At 50.1% G+C, this 10,629-nt stretch overlaps 1 long non-coding RNA gene across 1 annotated transcript in view; it reads right to left on the reverse strand.

Annotated features, from left to right (window-relative positions):
• The window catches only part of LOC134758488 (uncharacterized), a 23,554-nt gene extending 17,647 nt beyond the window's left edge, over window positions 1–5,907 (reverse strand). The window contains exon 1 of the long non-coding RNA XR_010133712.1: window positions 3,417–5,907. This is a non-coding gene — a long non-coding RNA (uncharacterized lncRNA). The remainder of the gene's footprint in view (window positions 1–3,416) is intronic.
• Between the last annotated feature and the right edge of the window lie 4,722 nt (window positions 5,908–10,629).

The raw sequence follows: 10,629 nt of genomic DNA on the forward strand, positions 1-10,629 counted from the left end.
GACATATGGACGTGTCCCCCATGGTCTTTATCAGATGGGTTTGACCGCATCACTGGAGAGAACTGCCACAAGCCAAGACTCCATCCAGGTCTCTCCCATTCTCCTCCCAAACACTGTGCAGAGCATGGCCTATGACTGTGGCAAAGGCACCTAGAGGCTGAGGTTCCCCAAGAAATACAGTGTGGGAGGCCAGAGGATGCTACTCCAAAATACACAGGCTTGTTGAGCTCAGGGCAATTCTGAAGTGGCAGGTCCAGAAAGCTCTGCCCACCCTGTTTGCCTAAAAGCAGGACAAGGCCCAGCGCGGTGGCTCACACCTGTAATCCCAGCACTTAGGGAGGCCGAGGTGGGCAGATCACCCGAGGTCAGGAGTCCGAGACCAGCCTGGCCAACATGGCGAAACCCCATCTCTACTAAAAATACAAAAATTAGCCGGGCGTGGTGGTGGGTGCCTGTAATCCCAGCTACTCAGGAGGCTGAAGCAGAATTGCTTGAACCCGGGGGGCAGAGGTTGCAGTGAGCCGAGATCGTGCCACTGCACTCCAGCCTGGGTGACAAAGCAAGACTCTGTCTCAATAATAATAATAATAAAAGCAGGACATCAATTTACAGAGACAGAAGCTATCCTACTCCCCTTTCTACCACAGAGAGCAAAGCTGAACCACTGAAGACATCTTTGCGCCCTTGTGGGCCTGGAGCCGGCTCCAGAGGCACCCACAGGAACAGGCTTCCCCAGCCAGCCTGCACCTGCCAGCTCCGTGCCTTCCCCAAGGGGCTGCCCCTCAACACCCAAAGTCCTCTCCCCTGGTGACTTCTCTAAAGATGTACTGTTCTCTAGCCGGGCGCAGTGGCTCACACCTGTAATCCCAGCACTTTGGGAGGCTGAGGCGGGCGGATCACGAGGTCAGGAGTTTGAGAGCAGCCTGACCAACATGGTGAAACCCCATCTCTACTAAAAACACAAAAATTAGCCGGGCATTGTGGTGGGCCCTTGTAATCCCAGCTACTCAGGAGGCTGAGGCAGGAGAATCACGTGAACCAGGGAGGTGGAGGTTGCAGTGAGCCGAGATCGTGCCATTGCACTCCAGCCTGGCCAACACAGTGAGACTCGGTCTCAAAAAAAAAAAAAAAAAAAAAAAAAGAGGTACTGTTCTCTGTGGAAGATGCAACATGAGCTGCAATTCAAAGCCACTTCGAGAACCAGGCACTCCCTGGGCGTCTCCCATGCGCACAGGAAATGTGCATGTTGACAAACCTCTCTCTTATTTTTTGGGATGTTGTTGTCATTGCTGTTTGAGACAGGGTCTCGCTCTTTCTCTTGTTTTTTTCGTTTGTGTTTTTTTTGAGACAAAGTCTTTTTTTTTTTTCATATAGCTAATTTTGTCTTTTGAGAGAGTCTTGCTCTGTTGCCCAGGCTGGAGTGCAATGGTATAATCTTGGCTCACTGCAAACTCCACCTCCTGGGTTCAAGCGATCCACCTGCCTCAGCCTCCCGTGTAGCTGGAATTACAGGCGCGTGCCACCACATCTGGCTAATTTTTGTATTTTTAGTAGAGATGGGGTTTCACCGTGTTGGCCAGGCCAGTCTCGAACTCCTGACCTCAAGTGATCTGCCCGCCTTGGCCTCCCAAAATGCTGGAATTACAGGTGTGAGCCACCATGCCAGGCCTTGTCTTTCTCTTGTTAATCTGTCTTTTTATTCCAGGAGGCCAGATCAGCTAACAACTTATGAGAGGTGAAGAAAAAAAATGCTTTTTCTTCCCCTAAAACAGCTATGCTGAATTCCATCATAGTAAACAGAGCCTGTGTTCCTCCAGGAAAACGTCACATTTGGAAGTCAGGTATTAAAACCACAGCCAGGCAGCTCCTGGCCCTAGAGCTGAAGCCCAAACGCCTCCAGGGTTTTCCATTCATATTCCGTTACCACCTGTTCACCGATCTTGTCTTGTCTCCACAGTGAGAGGTGACAGCGTGCTGGCAGCCCTCACTTGCTCTCGGTGCCTCCTTGGCCTCAGTGCCCACTCTGGCCACACTTGAGAAGCCCTTCAGCCTGCCACTGCACTGTGGGAGCCCCTCTCTGGGCTGGCCGAGGCTGGAGCCGGCTCCCTCTGCTTGCGGGGAGGTGTGGAGGGAGAGGCACAGGCAGGAACTGGGGCCACGCATGGCACTCGTGGGCCAGTGGGAGTGCTGGGTGGGCGCCGGCTCAGCAGGCCCCACACTCAGAGCGGCTGGCCGGCGCTGGCACCAGGGAGTGAGCATCTTAGCACCCAGGCCAGCAGGGGAGGAGGGGGCACCGGGTCCTCCAGCACTGCCAGCCTGCCCGTGCCACGCTTGAATTCTCGCCAGGCCTCAGCCACCTCCCCATGGGGCAGGGCTCAGGACCTGCAGCCCACCATGCCCGAGCCCCCCCACAGTGGGCTCCCACAGGGCCTGAGCCTCCCCGACAGGCGCCACCCCATGCTCTGTGGTGCCCGGTCCAATCGACCGCCCAAGGGCTGAGGAGTGCAGGCATGCAGTGTGGGACTGGTGGGCAGCTCCGTCTGCAGTTCTGGCGCGGGATCCACTAGGGGAAGCCAGCTGGGCTCTTGAGTCAGGTGGGGACTTGGAGAACTTTTATGTTTAGCCAGAGGATTCTATATGCACCAATCAGCACTCTGTGTCTAGCTCAGGGTTTGTAAATGCACCAATCAACACTCTGTGTCTAGCTCAAGGTTTGCAAACGCACTAACCAGTGCTCTGTGTCTAGCTAATCTAGTGGGCACTTGGAGAACTTTTACATCTAGCTAGAGGATTGTAAATACACCAATCAGCACTCTGTGTCTAGCTCAGGGATTGTAAACGTACCAATCAGCACCCTGTCAAAACGGACCAATCAGCTCTCTGTAAAACGGACCAATCAGCTCTCTGTAAAATGGACCAATCAGCTGTCTGTAAAATGGGCCAATCAGCAGGATGTGGGTGGGGTCAAATAAGGGAATAAAAGCAGGCTGCCCGAGTCAGCAGTGGCAACCCACTGGGGTTCCCTTCTGAGCTTTGGGAGATTTGTTTATTTTGTTCTTTGCAATAAATCTTGTTGCTGCTCACTGTTTCGGTTTGCACTGCCTTAATGAGCTGTAACACTCACCACGGAAGTCTACAGCTTTACTCCTGAAGCCAGCGAGACCATAAACCCACTGGGAGGAATGAACAACTTCAGACACGCCACCTTAAGAGCTGTTACACTCACTTGGAAGGTCTGCAGTTTCACTCTTGAAACCAGCAAAACCACGAACCCACCAAAAGGGATAAACTCTGAACACATCCGAATATCAGAAAGCACAAACCCTGGACACACCATCTTTAAGAATTGTAACACTCACTGCCTATCAGAAGGCACAAACCCCAGACACACCATCTTTAAGAACTGTAACACTCACCGTGAGAGTCTGTAGCTTCATTCTTGAAGTCAGTGAGATCAAGAATCCACCAATTTTGGACACAGCAGCATACGTCAAGGCTGTTTTTCTGGGTGGGGAGATACGAAAGAGACAGTTTTATTTTATTTTATTTTTTTGTTTGCAAAGACTTCATCTCTGCCCACTGAGACAATTTTATTTTATTTATTTTTTTGTTTGCAAAGACTTCATCTCTGTCTACTGAGACCTGATGTGGCAGCTGCCACCAGCCTCCCAGGCGGGAAAGCCACGTGCCAGAGGGCCACCCTCTGAGATGCTCAAAGTCCATGTTCCTACACAGCTCTTTGGCAGCTGTCTCTCTGTACTTGTACAAATGGAATTCAAATTCTTTGTACATCTGGTTATTCTGCTTCTCACTGAGATTGAGGGAAGGTGAGAGCACGTGGCCGCTGAGGAATTCTGGAAGAATCTTGTCAGGTCCAGAAGTCTTAGGAAAGCCACCCTGGAGGTTATAATCTCAGTTACTCGGAAAGGGAAATCAGGAAAGAGAACGGGTGATTTGTTCTAGGTTTGGGTGTAAACCCTGCCTCCACCTTTGATCGGAAATTCCAAAAACCTCCAAATGCCCCTCAGCGCGCGCCACTCTGGGGCGTCAGCAGTCATCAGCTCAGGCGCTTCAGCCACTGCCAGTCTCCTTCCAGTCTAGAGCGGGAGACAACTGTCCTCAAACCTGTAGCCAATCAGGTCCCGCCCCCTTACTTGACCAAAGAAAAAAGGCCCAGAAGTCACAGTGAGGCCCATCCTGAGCCTTTCTGTGATTGAGGGGAGCCTCGTCCAATGAGAAGCAAGCCATAGTTATCCCTGGCGAGTGCAGCCAGCACTGCTGCTCCCTCCCCGGGTCTGCAAGGCCCGGCAAAGGGAGTGACTTGTAAGCCGCAGGGTCGTTGAGTTGTTCAGTGCACCTGCCTTTCCTCAGCCCCTGGCCCTCGGAGGACCTTCTGGAGACTCAAGGCCATGCCTCTCTCCTAGCTCCTGGTGCCCAGGTTGTCACTCCAACCTCTGCCTCCCCCTGCTCCCTGGTGTATGTTCCTGCCCCAATTTCCCTCTTTCTGTAAGGCCTCCAGTCATTGGATTAGGGCCCAGACGAATCCACTGTGCCCTCATTTCAGCCTGATTACATCTGCAAAGACCCTGTAAGGTCATATTCACAGGTTCTGAGCAGACGTGAATTTGTGGGGACGCTATTCAACACAGCACAGCCTAGAAGATCTGCTTTCCATTCTTTTCAGTTACTTATTCACCCAGCAAATTTTTTTCTTTTTTGTTTTGTTTTGAAACAGGGTCTTGCTCTGTTGCCCAGGCTGGAGTTGAGAGACAGGACTAGCTGGATTTCCTAGGCCAACTAAGAATTCCTAAGCCTAGCTGGGAAAGGTGACTGCACCTACCTTTAAACACGCGGCTTGTAACTCAGCTCACTCCCAACCAATCAGGTAGTAAAGAGGCCTCACTAAAATACAAATTAGGCTAAAGCAGGAGGTAAAGAAATAGTCAAATCATATATCACCTGAGAGCACAGGGGGAGGGACAATGATCAGGATATAAATCCAGGCATTCGAGCAGGGAGTGGCAACCCCCTTTGGGACCCCTCCCATTGTATGGGAGCTCTGTTTTCACTGTTAAATCTTGCAACTGCACACTCTCCTGGCCCATGTTTGTTACTGCTCAAGCTGAGCTTTTGCTCACAGTCCACAACTGCTGTTCACCACCACTGCTGTTCGCCACCATCCCAGACCCACCATTGACTTCTGGCAGGGTGTCCGCTGTGTTTCTGATCAAGCGAGATGCCCGTTGCTGCTCCCAATCGGGCTAAAGGCTCGCCATTGTTCCTGCATGGCTAAGTCCCGGGTTCGTCCTAATTGAGCTGAACACTAGCCACTGGGTGCCACAGTTCTCTTCCATGACCCACGGCTTCTAATAGAGCTACAACACTCACTATATGGCCCAAGTCCTTGGAATCTGTGAGGCCAAGGACCCCAGGTCAGAGAACAAAAGGCTTGCTGCCATCTTGGGAGCAGCCCCACCCCATCTTGGGAGCTCTAAGAACAAAGACCCGCCCGTAACAGAGTGAAGTGGTGTGATCACAGCTCACTGCAGCCTCAATCTCCTGGGGCTCAAGCCACCCTCCCACCTCAGCCTCCTGAGTAGCTGGGATCACAGGTGCATGCCACCATGCCTGGATAATGTTTTAAAATAAAGCATAAGGAGGCTGTCACTATGTTTCCCAGGCTGGTCTCAAACTCCGTGGCTCAAGCAATCCTCCTGCCACAGCCTCCCAAAGTTCTGGGATTACTGGCATGAGCCACTGCTCAGGGCCTTTATTCAACAAATTTCTGTTCAGTGCGTGTCATGTGCCAGGCTGGGCAAGGTGCTGAAAATTGTTTAGGAAGGCAGACAGTTCCTGTCCTCATAGACTCACTCACAGTCTAAGGGAAGACAGACAATTAAGCTAAGCGTGCAGTGTGATGCAATTAGGGAGGGGCAGGGAGCTGTGAGAATAAATAGCAAGAAGATAGTGGTTATTGTCAGGCCTCTGAGCTGAAGCTAAGCCATCATATCCCCTGTGACCTGCACGTACACATTCAGATGGCCGGTTCCTGCCTCAACTGATGACATTCCACCACAAAAGAAGCGAAAATGGCCTGTTCCCGCCTTAACTGATGACATTCCACCACAAAAGAAGCGAAAATGGCCTGTTCCTGCCTTAACTGATGACATTCCACCACAAAAGAAGTGAAAATGGCCTGTTCCCGCCTTAACTGATGACATTGTCTTGTGAAATTCCTTCTCCTGGCTCATCCTGGCTCAAAAGCTCCCCTGCTGAGCACCTTGTGACCTTCCCCCTCCCCCTCCCCCGCTCTGCCCGCCAGAGAACAACCCCCTTTGACTGTAATTTTCCTTTATCCACCCAAATCCTATAAAACGGCCCCACCCTTATCTCCCTTCACTGACTCTCTTTTCGGACTCAGCCCACCTGCACCCAGGTGAAATAAACAGCAATGTTGCTCACACAAAGCCTGTTTGGTGGTCTCTTCACACGGACGCGCATGAAATTTGGTGCCGTGACTCGGATCGGGGGACCTCCCTTGGGAGATCAATCCCCCATCCTCCTGCTCTTTGCTCTGTGAGAAAGATCCACCTATGACCTCAGGTCCTCAGACCGACCAGCCCAAGAAACATCTCACCAATTTCAAATCTGGTAAGCGGCCTCTTTTTACTCTCTTCTCCAACTTCCCTCACTATCTCTCAACCTCTTGCTCCTTTCAATCTTGGCGCCACACTTCAATCTCTCCCTTCTCTTGATTTCAATTCCTTTCATATTCTGGTAGAGACAAAGGAGACACGTTTTATCCATGGACCCAAAACTCCAGCGCTGGTCACAGACTGGGAAGGCAGGCTTCCCTTGGTGTTTAATCATTGCAGGGATGCCTCTCTGATTATTCACCCACGTTTCAAAGGTGTCAGACCATGCAGGGATGCCTGCCTTGGTCCTTCACCCTTAGCAGCAAGTCCCGCTTTTCTGAGGGAGGGGCAAGTACCCCTCAACCCCTTCTCCTTCACCCTTAGCAGTAAGTCCTGCTTTTCTAGGGGGCAAGAACCCCCAATCCCTTATTTCTGCACCCTGACCTCTTATCTCTGTGCCCCAATCCCTTATTTCCACACCCCGACCCCTTTCCCGCTTTTCTGGAGGGTAAGAACCCCCGAACCCCTTCCCTCCATGTCTCTACTCTCTGTTTTCTCTGGGCTTGCCTCCTTCACTATGGTCAAGCTTCCACCTTCCATTTCTCCTTCTTCTCCCTAAGCCTGTGTCTTCAAGAACTTAAAACCTCTTCAACTCACACCTGACCTAAAACCTAAATGCCTTGTTTTCTTCTGCAATGCCGCTTGACCCCAATACAGACTCGACAGTAATTCCAAATAGCCAGAAAATGGCACTTTGAATTTTTCCATCCTGCAAGATCTAAATAATTCTTGTCATAAAATAGGCAAACGGTCTGAGGTGCCTGACATCCAGGCACTCTTTTACACATCGGTCCCTCCCTAGTCTCTGTGCCCAATGCAACTCATCCCAAATCTTCCTTCTTTCCCTCCTGCCTGTCCCCTCAGTCCCAACCCCAAATGTTGCTGAGTCTTTCTAATCTTCCTTTTCTACAGACCCATCTGACCTCTCCCCTCCTCGCCAGGCCGAGCTAGGTCCCAATTCTTCCTCAGCCTCCACTCCTCCACCCTATAATCCTTTTATCACCTCCCCTCCTCACACCCGGTCCAGCTTACAGTTTCGTTCTGTGACTAGCCCTCCCCGACCTGCCCAGCAATTTACTCTTAAAAAGGTGGCTGGAGCTAAAGGCATAGTCAAGGTTAAGGCTCCTTTTTCTTTATCCCAAATCAGATAGCATTTAGGCTCTTTTTCATCAAATATAAAAATCCAGCCCAGTTCATGGCTCGTTTGGCAGCAACCCTGAGACGCTTTACAGCCCTAGACCCTAAAAGGTCAAAAGGCTGTCTTATTCTCAATATACATTTTATTACCCAATCTGCTCCCGACATTAAATAAAACTCCAAAAATTAGAATCTGGCCCTCAAACCCCACAACAGGACTTAATTAACCTCACCTTCAAGGTGTACAATAATAGAAAAAAGTTGCAATTCCTTGCCTCCACTGTGAGACAAGCCCCAGCCACATCTCCAGCACACAAGAACTTCCAAACGCCTCAGCCTCAGCGGCCAGGCGTTCCTCCAGAACCTCCTCCCCCAGGAGCTTGCTACAAGTGCCAGAAATCTGACCACCAGGCCGAGGAATGCCTGCAGCCCAGGATTCCTCCTAAGCCATGTCCCATCTGTGCGGGACCCCACTGGAAATCGGACTGTTCAGCTCACCTGGCAGCCACTCCCAGAGCCCCTGGAACTCTGGCCCAAGGCTCTCTGACTGACTCCTTCTCGGCTTAACGGCTGAAGACTGATGCTGCCCGATTGCCTCGGAAGCCCCGTAGACCATCACAGACGCCGAGCTTTAGGTAACTCTCACAGTGGAAGGTAAGTCCGTCCCCTTCTTAATCAATACGGAGGCTACCCACTTCACATTACCTTCTTTTCAAGGGCCTGTTTCCCTTGCCTCCATAACTGTTGTGGGTATTGACGGCCAGGCTTCTAAGCCCCTTAAAACTCCCCAACTCTGGTGCCAACTTAGACAATACTCTTTTATGCACTCTTTTTTAGTTATCCCCACCTGCCCAGTTCCCTTATTAGGCCGAGATATTTTAACCAAATTATCTGCTTCCCTGACTATTCCTGGACCACAGCCGCATCTCATTGCTGCCCTTCTTCCCAATCCAAAGCCTCCTTTGCATCCTCCTCTTGTATGCCCCCACCTTAACCCACAAGTATAAGATACCTCTACTCCCTCCTTGGCGACCGATCATGCACCCCTTACCATCTCATTAAAACATAATCATCCTTACCCTGCTCAATGCCAATATCCCATCCCACAGTATGCTTTGAAAGGATTAAAGCCTGTTATCACATGCCTGCTACAGCATGGCCTTTTAAAGCCTATAAACTCTCCTTACAATTCCCCCATTTTACGTGTCCTAAAACCAGACAAGCCTTACAAGTTAGTTCAGGATCTATGCCTTATCAACCAAGTTGTTTCGCCTATCCACCCGATGGTACCAAACCATATACTCTCCTATCCTCAATACCTCCCTCCACTATCCATTATTCTGTTCTGGATCTCAAACATGCTTTCTTTACAATTCCTTTGCACCCGTCATCCCAGCCTCTCTTCGCTTTCACTTGGACTGACCCTGACACCCATTAGACTCAGCAAATTACCCGGGCTGTAGTGCCGCAAGGCTTCACAGACAGCCCCCATTACTTCAGTCAAGCCCAAATTTCATCCTCATCTGTTACCTATCTCAGCATAATTCTCATAAAAACACACGTGCTCTCCCTGCTGATCATGTCCGATTAATCTCCCAAACCTCAATCCCTTACAAAACAACAACTCCTTTCCTTCCTAGGCATGGTTAGTGTGGTCAGAATTCTTCCACAAGAGCCCGGACTGCACCTTGTAGCCTTTCTGTCCAAACAACTTGACCTTACTGTTTTAGCCTAGCCCTCATGTCTGCGTGCAGTGGCTGCCACTGCTTTAATACTTTTAGAGGCCCTAAAAATCACAAACTATGCTCAACTCACTCTCTACATTTCTCATAACTTCCAAAATTATTTTCTTCCTCATACCTGACGCATATACTTTCTGCTCCCCGGCTCTTTCAGCTGTACTCACTCTTTGTTAAGTCCCACAATTACCATTGTTCTTGGCCCGGACTTCAATCTGGCCTCCCACATTATTCCTGATACCACACCTGACCCCCAGGACTGTATCTCTCTGATCCACCTGATGTTCATCCCATTTCCCCACATTTCCTTCTTCCCTGTTTCTCACCCTGATCACGCTTGATTTATTGATGGCAGTTCCACCAGGCCTAATCACCACACAGCAGCAAAGGCAGGCTATGCTATAGTATGAGCCAGTAGCCCGCCTCTTAGAACCTTTCATTTCCTTTCCATTGTAGAAATCTATCCTCAAGGAGATAATTTCTCAGTGTTCCATCTGCTATTCTACTACTCCTCAAGGATTATTCAGGCCCTCTCCCTTCCCTACACATCAAGCTCAAGGATTTGCCCCCACCCAGGACTGGCAAATTAGCTTTACTCAACATGCCCCGAGTCACAAAAACTAAAATACCTTAGTCTAGGTAGACACTTTCACTGGATAGGTACAGGCCTTTTCTACAGGGTCTGAGAAGGCCACCACAGTCATTTCTTCCCTTCTGTCAGACATAATTCCTCAGTTTAGCCTTCCCACCTCTATACAGTCTGATAACAGACCAGCCTTTATTAGTCAAATCAGCCAAGCAGTTTTTCAGGCTCTTAGTATTCAGTGAAACCTTTATATCCCTTACGGTCCTCTGTCTTCAGGAAAAGTAGAACGGACTAAAGGTCTTTTAAAAACACACCTCACCAAGCTCAGCCACCAACTTAAAAAGGACTGGACAATACTTTTACCACTTTCCCTTCTCAGAAGTCAGACCTGTCCTCAGAATGCTACAAGGTACAGCCCATTTGAGCTCCTGTATAGACGTTCCTTTTTATTAGGTCCCAGTCTCATTCCAGA

This window comes from Gorilla gorilla, chromosome 4 (assembly GCF_029281585.2).
Source record: "Gorilla gorilla gorilla isolate KB3781 chromosome 4, NHGRI_mGorGor1-v2.1_pri, whole genome shotgun sequence".
NCBI lineage: Eukaryota > Metazoa > Chordata > Mammalia > Primates > Hominidae > Gorilla > Gorilla gorilla.